The sequence below is a fragment of the Chlorocebus sabaeus genome, chromosome 15 (assembly GCF_047675955.1).
Source record: "Chlorocebus sabaeus isolate Y175 chromosome 15, mChlSab1.0.hap1, whole genome shotgun sequence".
Lineage (NCBI taxonomy): Eukaryota > Metazoa > Chordata > Mammalia > Primates > Cercopithecidae > Chlorocebus > Chlorocebus sabaeus.
The window spans coordinates 76,462,657-76,475,040 of record NC_132918.1 but is presented as its reverse complement, the minus strand read 5'-3'; the positions used below and the strand labels follow the sequence as shown (position 1 = coordinate 76,475,040).

The following is a 12,384-nucleotide window of genomic DNA, read 5'->3' as shown; positions in this document are numbered from 1 at the left end:
GGTGCTGGGAAAATTGGCTAGCCATAAGTAGAAAGCTGAAACTGGATCCTTTCCTTACTCCTTATACGAAAATTAATTCAAGATGGATTAGAGACTTAAATGTTAGACCTAATACCATAAAAATCCTAGAGGAAAACCTAGGTAGTACCATTCAGGACATAGGCATGGGCAAAGACTTCATGTCTAAAACACCAAAAGCAACGGCAGCAAAAGCCAAAATTGACAAATGGGATCTCATTAAACTAAAGAGCTTCTGCACAGCAAAAGAAACTACCATCAGAGTGAACAGGCAACCTACAGAATGGGAGAAAATTTTTGCAATCTACTCATCTGACAAAGGGCTAATATCCAGAACCTACAAAGAACTCAAACAAATTTACAAGAAAAAAACAAACAACCCCATCCAAAAGTGGGCAAAGGATATGAACAGACATTTCTCAAAAGAAGACATTCATACAGCCAACAGACACATGAAAAAATGCTCATCATCACTGGCCATCAGAGAAATGCAAATCAAAACCACAATGAGATACCATCTCACACCAGTTAGAATGGCGATCATTCAAAAGTCAGGAAACAATAGGTGCTGGAGAGGATGTGGAGAAATAGGAACACTTTTACACTGTTGGTGGGATTGTAAACTAGTTCAACCATTATGGAAAACAGTATGGCGATTCCTCAAGGATCTAGAACTAGATGTACCATATGACCCAGCCATCCCATTACTAGGTATATACCCAAAGGATTATAAATTATGCTGCTATAAGGACACATGCACACGTATGTTTATTGCAGCACTATTCACAATAGCAAAGACTTGGAATCAACCCAAATGTCCATCAGTGACAGATTGGATTAAGAAAATGTGGCACATATACACCATGGAATACTATGCAGCCATAAAAAAGGATGAGTTTGTGTCCTTTGTAGGGACATGGATGCAGCTGGAAACCATCATTCTCAGCAAACTATCACAAGAACAGAAAACCAAACACCGCATGTTCTCACTCATAGGCGGGAACTGAACAATGAGATCACTTGGACTCGGGAAGGGGAACATCACACACCAGGGCCTATCATGGGGAGGGGGGAGGGGGGAGGGATTGCATTGGGAGTTATACCTGATGTAAATGACGAGTTGATGGGTGCAGCACACCAACATGGCACAAGTATACATATGTAGCAAACCTGCACGTTGTGCACATGTACCCTACAACTTGAAGTTTAATAATAATAAATAAATTTAAAAAAAAAAAAAATAGAACCTAGGCACCAAAACCACACCCTGGACATCCATGTAAGCAAATCATACTGCAGGCCTCAGTGTCTTGCTCTCTGATTTCTACAGATCCTCCAGACTCTCAGAGACAAGGGCCTGGAGGCTGTTGTAAATAACTGCCCTTAGTTTTTCCTGATACTGTTGTATAATAAAACAGCCTAATTAGCCTAGAGCCAGGGCAGCCCTGTGGGAGATTTCATACACAATCTAGAAGGAAAGCAACGACAGGCGACAGGCGGGCTTTTCCCGCTAGGTCTCAATTCCTTTTACTAAGTTTGAAAAGCCAGGGGGGAGTGTCCAACAAGGATAGAATTCTTGCCAAGGTGAATTTCCAGCTGGCTTGAAAAGGCTTGAGCAATAATGGCTAACTCTTAAATGGGGAATGGAGAAGGTTATTAAAACTATCAGAGTGCACGTTGGGGCATTTGGAGCAGCCAGGGTGAGCTGTGAAACTACGTGGTGGAGAGGTGAGGACCCCATGCCAGGTCTGGGTGAGGAATAAAGATAAGGATGCCAGGTTCCTGGGGGAAATGCTGTTTTTCAAGGGTGACACAGAATTTCTCTGATGCCTCAAGCAGTGCATAGAATTTTTAGCCACTGGAGAGGTTTCAGTCCTAACCGAAAAAAAAAAAAAAAAAAAAAAAAAATCAGAGACTATTGGCTTCTGCAGACAGAAAACAGTCTTCTTATTTTGTCTTAATTTTTGAAACAATTAAAAATCCAGCAGAAATTCTTTGGAAGATTTCCCCAGTGGAGTTCCTCTAGGCAAGGAAATGGAGGTGCTCTGGAGTTTTTTGAATAGCTACTTTTGGTTTGGCAGACATAAGCCCTTTATTCTTTTCTTGGATATTTTTCTCTCCCTGTGATTAAAAAAATTTCCTGGAAATTTAAATATTTGAAAAGAGTTTAGAAGTCCATGAAAGGAACTGTATGTTATCATTCAGTTTCAGTCTCCATGGGTACAGGTGTTTGCACCAACTTTAAGTTTATTTCCAAAAAAGGAATGTCATGTTCATGGCGATTTAAAGAAGAGTAGGTAAAAGCTTTGGACTTTGGAGTCATATAGACTCAGGGTGAATTTTGACCCTGCCTTTTCCTAACCTGGGTAAATCATTTCACCTCTCTGGATCTCATCCCTCATGTGTAAAGTGGAGTAATGATAATACCGGTGAATGGCCCTTGTTAGGCATTAAATGAGTTACATCAAGGGAGCCCTCAGCACAGTGCCTGGCACACATTACAGAATGCTTCCAATTAATGCCTGATGCTATCCTTTTGTTATTCATTATTACTTTCAGGGGGAACTCCAATCCAGGGGACTCCTTACCAGTCCTTTCCTGTGTTGACACCTTGCTCATGTAATAATTGGGCTACTTCCATGCTATTGGTTGCCCTACTCCTTTCCATCAGCATGTGGATTGTTTTTATTTATTTGATGTGATGCAGGAATAAGCTTACACTGCTGTGCCAGCTGCTACGGTGGAGATAGAAAATGGATTAAAAATGGCAGAAGGGAATTGATATTTATCAAAGACTCACAAAGGACACCACCTATTTCATCTCATTTAATTCTCACAGCAGCCCTGCAAGGTAGGTATATTACTCTTGTTTCACAAATAGGGAACGGAATCCTGAGATGTTAAGTGACTTGTCTAAGCTCACACAGCGAATAGGTCGATCTGCACCCAGCTCTTTGTGTCCCCTAAGATAATGTTTGTCTTACTGCACTATGCCACCTTTTTGCCTTTGATGAACTCAGGAACTAGTTAGGTGAGAGAAAATGTGCATAATGCAAGGCAGGAGATAGACTAATAGAAAACTGTCACATACAAGTTGGAAGGGCAGTAGCAGATCACGCCAGCCAGCTTGGCTGCCTTGCCTATTCTCCTTCCCTGAGGTTGTATATCTGCAACCCCTACTGTGTAGGTGGTGGAAAACCTGTGCTGTCTAGACCAGTGTTGGACCCTTGACAGCCAGTGCTGTCTAGATTAGTGGTGGACCCTTGACCCAACTAGGGACAAGATGATTTTATTTTGCTTAAACATTTTTAAAATGTTTATTTATTTATTATTTATTTATCTATTTATTGAGACAGAGCTTCGCTCTGTCACCCAGTCTGGACCTGAACTCCTGGGCTTAAGTGATCCTTCCATCTCAGCCTCATAAGTAGCTGAGACTACAGACATGCCCCACCACACTAGCTCTCTCTATTCTTTAAGGACATGAAGACTATAGTTGGTGGGTGTTTGAATTGAGAGATTGCATAGACCCAGGAATAATATACTAGTCTTCTATCGTTGTGTAACACATTACCACAAATTTGGCAAATTAAAACAGTACGCATGTATTATTAGCTAACACCTGGCCGTGTGTGGCTGGATTCTCTGCCCAGGGTCTAAGAAAGCTGAAATAAGGGCATTGGCTGAGTTGTGTTCCTTTATCAGGGCTCTGGGGAAGAATTCTTTTTTAAGCTCTCTCGGGTTGTTAACCAAATTCAGTTTTGTGTAGTGGTAGTTGTTCAGGACTGACATTCTCATTTTCTTGCTGGTTGTTGACTGGTGCTGTTCTTAGTTCCTAGAGGCCACTTGCAACCCTTGTCCTTCCTCTCTGAAGCCAGCAATGGAGAATCTTCCTCCGTTGAATTCTTCTCATGCTTTTCATCTTTTTCTTAGGGAGAGCCCAGACTCTTTTAAGGTTCACCAGATTAGGTGAGCCATCTGCCTAAACCCCTTTTCTTAAGGAGAAAGTACCATACAATATAACTGAATCATGGCAGAGAAATCCGTGGTATTCACAGTCCTGGGGATTATGCAAGGCCCATGCACCAGGAGCTGGGAGTTTTGGGCGTCAGTTTAGAATTCTGCCTAACACAGATGGGGTTGCCATTTGGGGAGCCATATGCAAGCAGTGCTGGGAGATCTGGAGGGGAGAAGAGAGGATGAGGAGAGGAGAGAAGTGGAGAGAAAGGAGGAGACAACAGAAAAGAAATTTCCTTATGGAGGCTCTAAATGAGAATGTTTCCTTCCTTGCCTTTTTCAGTTTTTACAAGACATTGAAATGCCTCCAGTCTTGGCCTCTTCCTTCATCTTCAAAGTGTGTCACTCTAGTCTTTGCTTCTGTCATCACATTGCCTTTTCTCCTGTGTTGACAAATTTCCCTCTGGCTCCCTCTTACAAATGTACTTGTGATTATATTTGGGGCCCATTGGACTAATTCGGAATAGCATTCCCACCTCAAGATCCTTAACTTAATCATATCTGCAAAGTCCCTGCGAGTTAACATTTACAGGTTCCAGGGATTCGGACCTGGATATCTTAGCAGGGGTAGGGGTGGGGTGTGGAGGTGGGGGAATTATTCAGCTCACAAAATTACATGTGGACTCTTAAGTCCCATGGCTCAAGTTCAAATCTCAACCCTGCTGTTCACTAGCAACATGACCTCAGACAAATGATTAATACTTAGGCTTTCTGTGTCTCAGTTTCATTATCCCTTAAGTGGGGATAATTATAATAATATATGCATTGATCATTTTTGTGAGGATTAAGTGAGGAAATTAATGAAAAGTGCTTATCCCAGAGCACAATAAACATTTAGTAAATATTGGTGATTATGGTTTCCACTGATGTTATTTAGAGCCTATGCTGCGTATTTGTTGTTTTCGCCTGCCAACATCCATTTTCTTCTGCTGCGGCTAATAGTGCCTCTGTTTTTCTTGGAGAACTTCCTTTACCTCACTCTCAGTTCATATGGTTTAGGCGGGGCTGAATTCATTACTAGCCCCAGGACTGTGAGTGGGAACCAGGTCTAAACCCATCAATATAATTTCCTTGTCTTGGTCCCAGGAATTGGTTCAATGATGCATGTATGAGCTAAGTTGGTCCAAGCAGTGTGACCCTCTGGCTTTTCCAGGAGCAACTAGAAAAACAATATTTTCATGGAGTTGCTGAAAGCAGAGTGTGTGAAGCTACAGCTACTGGCAGCCTTTTTTATCTTTAAAGTTTTGCCACACTGTAGAACCAAGGTGGGAAGCAGAATTAAGGGAAGGAGAGAGACCCCTGAAGTTTGAGGTTAAGCTTCAAATACAACTGGTCCTGAAATCAGCACTTTTGTGGTCTGTCCGGTTATGTGAGCCAACAAAGTTCCCTTCGTCAGTAAGAAGGGAACTTTTATCTGAAGGATTTCCAGACTCATGGGACCGGGAGATCTTTTCTTTCTCTTTGATTGGAGACAGAGATTTATTGGCCATTTCTAGGCTTCAGCCAACTTGTAAGAACCCAGAAGCCCATGTGTGCATAGCCCCAGAATATTATTACTTGGGTACAGCAAAGTCCCTAATATTCTCTCTCCCCCTTGCACAATAACGGTGATAACAATGATGGTATCTATCGAATGCCTCCCATGTGCCATCCATAAGGATTTTTTGTCCTTTCTAGTACTTGCAACAGCACTCCCAGGGAAAGACTGTTTTGCAGATGGGAAACGGAAGCCCTGGGAGATAAATTTTCCAAGGCCAAATAGCGAATGCTCAGCAAAAGCAGGGATCAGTCACGGGGCTTTCTGGATTCAGAGCTTGTCCCTTTCCTACCTGCTGCAATAATCCCTGTAGCCAATCTGGGAGAAGTCCCTACAATCAGGAATCAAGTGATTCTGTCTGCAACAGCCACAGCCACTGGGCCTTTCTTCCTGGAGGGTGAGATTCTCCTCTTGTTTTGTACTTTGTTTCTCAGAAGAGTCTGTAGACACATAGACTCTAAAAGCCTCCTCTGTCTGACTGGGTTCATCGAGCATTCTGTCCTTCCACGTTTTCCAGCGTTTTATTTAAACCTCTTCATGTGTTGGATTTGTGTCTAGAGGATTTTCCTTACTGTTCAAATAAGGCATTTTATGCTCTTGGGAATTGTATACCCACTAGATTTACCCTTCTTTTTATAGGAATACATAGAAACTGAGATGTGAGACACAACATAAAGCAAAGAGAAAGTAGTTACCACCTGTTGAGCTGTCATATTCCAAAACAGATAATAACAGCAGTGGGCCACTGAATCAAAAGCATGAATACACACACACACACACACAAAGGTTGTGATGACAAACAAAGGTTGGACATGAAATATATTTGGATCTGAGCTTTATGCCCACTACTTTCAAACTTTAGGCAAATTACTTGATCATTTACCTCTCAGGCCCCTCAACCAAAAATTGGGATGATAAAAATTCCTCATAGGGTCACTGTGAGGATTGCAGCTATTATGTGGGAGAAAATGAAAGCGAGAGCAAGCAAGAAAGAGAGTCATAGAGTCATAATAAATGCTGCCTGCTTGCCTTTTGCTAATGCTAGTTTGATATGTGTCCTGTTATTTATTAATAAAAGTGCCTAAATAGGTAATACCTAACTTTCCAATATCTTCTTTTAGTCCCTATTTTAAAATTTTAATTTATAAATTTAAATATTTCTGTTCTCTCTCTCATTTTCTCCCATTTTCATTTTTCTTTGCATCTGCCTCACCCATCTCTCCAGACTTGCTTTCTTCACTTTCCCATGCATATAGCTACAGAGTTGTCCCACATCTCCAGAGTTTCCAAGTCCTCAGTTCAGAGGAGTCACTGGTAACTACGCATCCCAATTCCAAGATCCTGGGATAGGGACTGACAGGTCCAACTGTCCAGTTAATAATGGCTGGAAAGTCGGGTCAGGTCAGTAGAGGCAGGGTTTCAAAAGCACACTGATTTCCTGGCAGCTCTCAGAAAAAGAGAATCAGGGTGTGTCAATACCATATAAAGATTTCAGAGAGCCATAAAAGTTGGAAATGAATGGATATGAGATTTGTGTGAAATTTGTTAAAACACTTGACAGCAATTTTTTGCCTTGTTCTCTCTGCTGAAACCAGGGGGTACCTGGACTTCAGCTCTGATTCTTGTACCAGCAGTGGGTCCTACTCTCCTATGGGCTGTTGGCTAAGGTCAAGAACTGACTCCTGTCCAAATATGGCCCCCAGAAGGAGGCAGAGCTCCGCAGCTGGATCGAGGGACTCACCGGCCTCTCCATGGGCCCCAACTTCCAGAAGGGCCTGGAGGACGGGATTATCTTATGCACACTCATGAACAAACTGCAGCCTGGCTCAGTCCCTAAGATCAACCGCTCCATACAGAACTGGCACCAGCTAGAAAACCTCTCCAACTTCATCAAGGCCATGGTCAGCCATGGCATGAACCTCATGGACCTGTTCGAGGCCAACAACCTATTTGAGAATGGGAACATGACGCAGGTGCAGGTTTCTCTTCTCGCCCTGGGGGGAAGGCCAAGACTAAGGGGCTGCAGAATGGGGTGGACATCCGCATCAAGTACTCAGAGAAGCAGGAGCGGAACTTTGACGATGCCACCATGAAGGCTGGCCAGTGAGTCATCGGGCTACAGACGGGCACCAACAAATGCGCCAACCAGTCGGGCATGACCGTGTCTGCATGAGGAGGCATTTCTATGACCCCAAGAACCACATCCTGCCCCCGTATGGACCACTCGACCACCAGTCTCCAGATGGGTACAAACATGTGTGCCAGCCAGGTGAGCATGACGGCTCCCAGGACCCAGCGGCACATCTATGACACCAAACTGGGAACCAACAAGTGTGACAACTCCTCCATGTCCCTGCAGATGGGCTACCCTCAGAGCGCCAACCAGAGTGGCCAGGTCTTCAGCCTGGGCGGGCAGATATACGACCCCAAGCACTGCCCTCATGGCACAGTGGCTGACGGGGCTCCCTCGGGCGCCAGGGATTGTCCGGGCTTGGGGAAGGCCCCTGAACATTCCCCTACCCACCAGGAGGAGGCCAGCTACTGAGGCTCCCAGCACGCTCTCCCCGCACTTCGTCTCTCCGTCTGGGTTTTGGGGTTTTTCTGTATTTTCATCTTCTTTTTTTCTTAACCTGTTCAGTGCTGCCAATCAACTGAGGGTCTGTGAGTGGCGGTCTGGGATCCGGCAGCAGGGCTTTTTCCCCCTTGCCTTGGTCCTTCACAGGACTGAGCCACGTGGCTGTGGGGTGAAGGGTGGAGGCTGTATTCCGATATGTGTAGGGTGAGGTTCCCTGCTGGGATGTCCACCCTGTGGGCCGAGCTGTGCTGGGGAGAGGAGACCTGGGATTGCAGGGAACTTGTTCCCCAAAGGTTTCCGGTTGCCTCACCTCTTGCCCCTTTTGTCAGCCGATCAGTTTGTGGTTTCTGTACCCGCAAAAGTTTCAGGAAGTATTAACAAAAGAAAAATACATTTTTTCCCCCCAAAGAATGGGGTGGGGACAGTGGTGAGGATGCTGGGAAATCAGTCCCTGGGAAAGGGGGCTCGGCCACAATGCTAAATATCTCAGGCTCCCAAGCTGCTGGATTTCCCTAGGACCCTCAGACCTGCACCGGGGCCCTGTGGGGAAAGTGAGGCCCATACGAGGAAGTGGAATTCTGAGCTGTTGGGGCTAAGCCTGACCCCCTCTCCATGCTAACCCCCACACTGTGGCCTCAGTAGGCTTTTGTTGTTGTTGTTGTTGCCCAGGTTGGAGTGCAGTGGCACGATCTTGGCTCACTGTACCTCCACCTCCCAGGCTCAAAGGATTCTCCTGCCTCAGCCTCCCAAGTAGCTGGGACTGAAGGTGGTCCACCACGCCTGGCTAATGTTTGTATTTTTAGTAGATACTGGGGTTTCACCATGTTGGCCAGGCTGGTCTTGAACTCCTGGCCTCAGGTGATCCGCCCGCCTCGGCCTCCCCAAGTGCTGGGATAATAGGTGTGAGCCAACACACCCAGCCCCTCAGTAGGTTTTAAGGAGCCCCCAGCCATCCTTCTCCCATTCTGGGCCTGACCAGCTATACTGCTCCATCTGCCCTGGCCACACACCCTGCCAAGTACTGCACAGGGATCCCCACCTAGGGGCCCTGCTACGTGAGATAATGTGAAATACGACCGTGGACCAAACACAATAAAACTTCTGTTTGTAATAAGAAAAAAAAAATAGCCCTATTGCCCAAAGCAATTTATGGATTTAACACTCTTCCTATCAAGCCACTAATGTCATTTCTCAAAGAATTAGAAAAAAGTAGTGTAAATTTCTTATGGAACCAAAAAACAGCCTGAATAGCCAAAGTGATCCTAAGCCAAAAGAACAATGCTGGAGGTGTCACATTACCCAACTTCAAACTATACTATAAGGCTACAGTAATCAAAACAGCATGATATTGGCACAAAACAGGCACATAGACTAATAAAACAGAATAGAGAACGCAGGAATAAAGCTGCCCACCTACAGACATCTCATCTTTGACAAAGTCAACAAAAATAAGCAGAGAGGAAAGGATTACCTTTTCAATAAGCAGAGCTGGGATAGTTGGCTAACTATATGCAGAAGAATGAAACTGGACCCCTACCTTTCACCATATACAAAAATTAACCCAAGATGGATTAAAGATTCAAATGTAAGACCTAAAAGTATAAGAATTATAGAAGAAAACCGAGGAAATATCATTCTGAACATCAGCCTTAGGAAAAAATTTATCACTAAGTCCTCAAAAGCAATTGCAACAAAAACAAAAAATTGACAATTGGGACCTAATTAAAGAACTTCTGCACAGCAAAAGAAACTATTCACAGAGTAAACAGACAGACTACAGAATTGGAGAAAATATCCACAAACTATACATCTGACAAAGGTATAATAACCAGAATCTATAAGGAACATAAACAATGCCACAAGCAAATAACAACTAACCCTGTTAACAAGTGAACAAAAGGCATGAGCAGACACTTCTCAAAATAAGACATACAAGCAACCAACAAACATGTGGAAGGATGGTCAACATCACTAATCATTGGAGAAATGCAAAGCAAAACCATCAGGAGATACCATGTTACACCAGTCAGAATGGCTTTATTAAAAAGTCAAGAAAACAGTAGATGCTAACAGACTGTGGAAGAAAGGGAATGCTTTTATACACTGTTGGTGGAAATACAAACTATTTCAGCCACTGTAGAAACCAGTGATGATTGCTTTGGTGATTCCTCAAAGAACTTAAAACGGAAGTACCACTCAACCCAACAATCCAATTACTGGATATATATGCAAAATAAAATAAATCTTTCTTTTTTTTTTTTTCTTTTTTTTGAGACTGAGTCTCACTCTGTCTCCCAGGCTGGAGTGCAGTGGCACAATCTCTGCTCACTGCAAGCTCTGCCTCCCGGGTTCATGCCATTCTCCTGCCTCAGCCTCCCGAGTAGCTGGGACTACAGGTGCCTGCCACCATGCCGGGCTAACTTTTGTATTTTTAGTAGAGACAGGATTTCACCATGTTAGCTAGGATGGTCTCAATCTCCTGACCTCATGATCTGCCCGCCTCGGCCTCACAAAGTTCTGGGGTTACAGGAGTGAGCCACTGTGCCCGGACAGAAAATAAATCTTTCTAAAAAAAAGACATGTACTCATTCGTTTATTGCAACACTATTCACAGTAGCAGACGTGGACTCAGCCTAGGTGCTTATCAATGGTGGTAAAATGTGGTACATATACACCATTGGCTACTGTGCAGCCATAAAAAAGAACAAAATCGTGTCCCTTGCAGCAATCATGGATGCAACTGGAGGCCATTATCCTAAGTGGATTAATGCAGAAACAGAAAACAAAATGCTGCATGTTCTTACTTATAAGTAGGAATTAAATATTGGGTACTCATAGACATAAAGATGGCAACAACAGACACTGGGGAGAAATAGAAGGGGTTGGGAGAGGACAAGACTTGAAAAGCTAATTGTTAGGTATTATGCTCACTACGTTGGTGACAGGATCATTCCCATTCCAAACCTCAGCATCATGCAATATATCCATTTAACAAACCTGTATATGTATCCCCTGAATCTGAAATAAATGTTGAAATCATTTTTTAAAAGAAGGAAATTCTAACACATGCTACCACATGGGTAAATCTTGAAGACATTATGTTAAGTGAAATAAACAATTCACGAAAAGACAAATACCATATAATTTTAACTATGTGGTGTACTCAGAATAGTCACATTCATAGATACAGAAAGTAGAAGGGTGGCTGCCAGGGGCCGAGGGGTCAGCGTGGGTTGATGGGAATTGCAATTTTGCAAGATAAAGAGTTCTGGGGATTGATCACACAAGTATGTGACTATATTGAACACTACTGAACTGTATTTATAAATGGTTAAGATGGTAAATTTTATGGTTTGTATTTTTTTAACCACAATTCATTTTTTAAAAAAGGATAAGTAAATGAGGAAATAAAAGTAGGGCAGGGCCTTGTGTAAACTGATAATGTCCCATGGACCAGGGAATATGATTAACTCAACCCTTCCCATGACACATGCACATGTAAAAAAATGTAGGCCAATTCTTGTGGTCCTTGCTTTTCCTAAAAGCCTCACACTATGGGAGTAGACAGATAAGTGACCCTTAGGTCGAATCTTCTTTGTGTTGCTTGCAACCCTGTTTTCTATCAGATGAGCATGGTTGATTGTGATAGATTTGGAAGTTTTATGTTCACATTCTTTTCTCCCATTCACTATTTTTCAGCTCTGAATTGGCAAGATTTATTACAGTTACAAGGTTCTATCTTCCCCTTCTCTTTGTTCAATTTAATTTTGTGTAATTGAAACCTTGCCTTCTCTTTCTCCAGATTGTTTTGGATTCAAACTTGCTATCAAAGCACTGGCAGATCACTTCGCCTTGCCATAGCTTACAAAGTAGTCTAAGAAACACTTTGTCCATGGCACTTTGCACCATCACAGTCACTTTGTGTGGAGATGTTGAATATGGCATTGTTTCTCAGCTGTCCATAATGGTGTCATAGGTGGTCTCAATGCGCAACTGCAAGATAGATAGGGTTCTCAACATAGAATCCGAAATAGCCATGCAAATCCAAAAGTGTATGTTGGGTATGAGGCTAGAGATGGTAGTATTGAATACAGGTCCTAGCTTGGGAGCACAGGTGGTCTAATCATTGTTCATGATTCCCAGTTAGGTTGGACAATTCTCATGGCTAATTATGCACTCAAAGTTCTATTCTACGTAGTGCTTAAGTTGTTTTTTTCTGTGATTTTACAAAAGGAAA

General features: G+C 43.2%; 1 pseudogene; it reads left to right on the top strand.

The window, feature by feature from the left end:
• LOC119625701 (calponin-2-like) overlaps nt 1-8,118 on the top strand; it is a 62,650-nt pseudogene extending 54,532 nt beyond the window's left edge.
• The last annotated feature ends 4,266 nt before the right edge of the window (nt 8,119-12,384 follow it).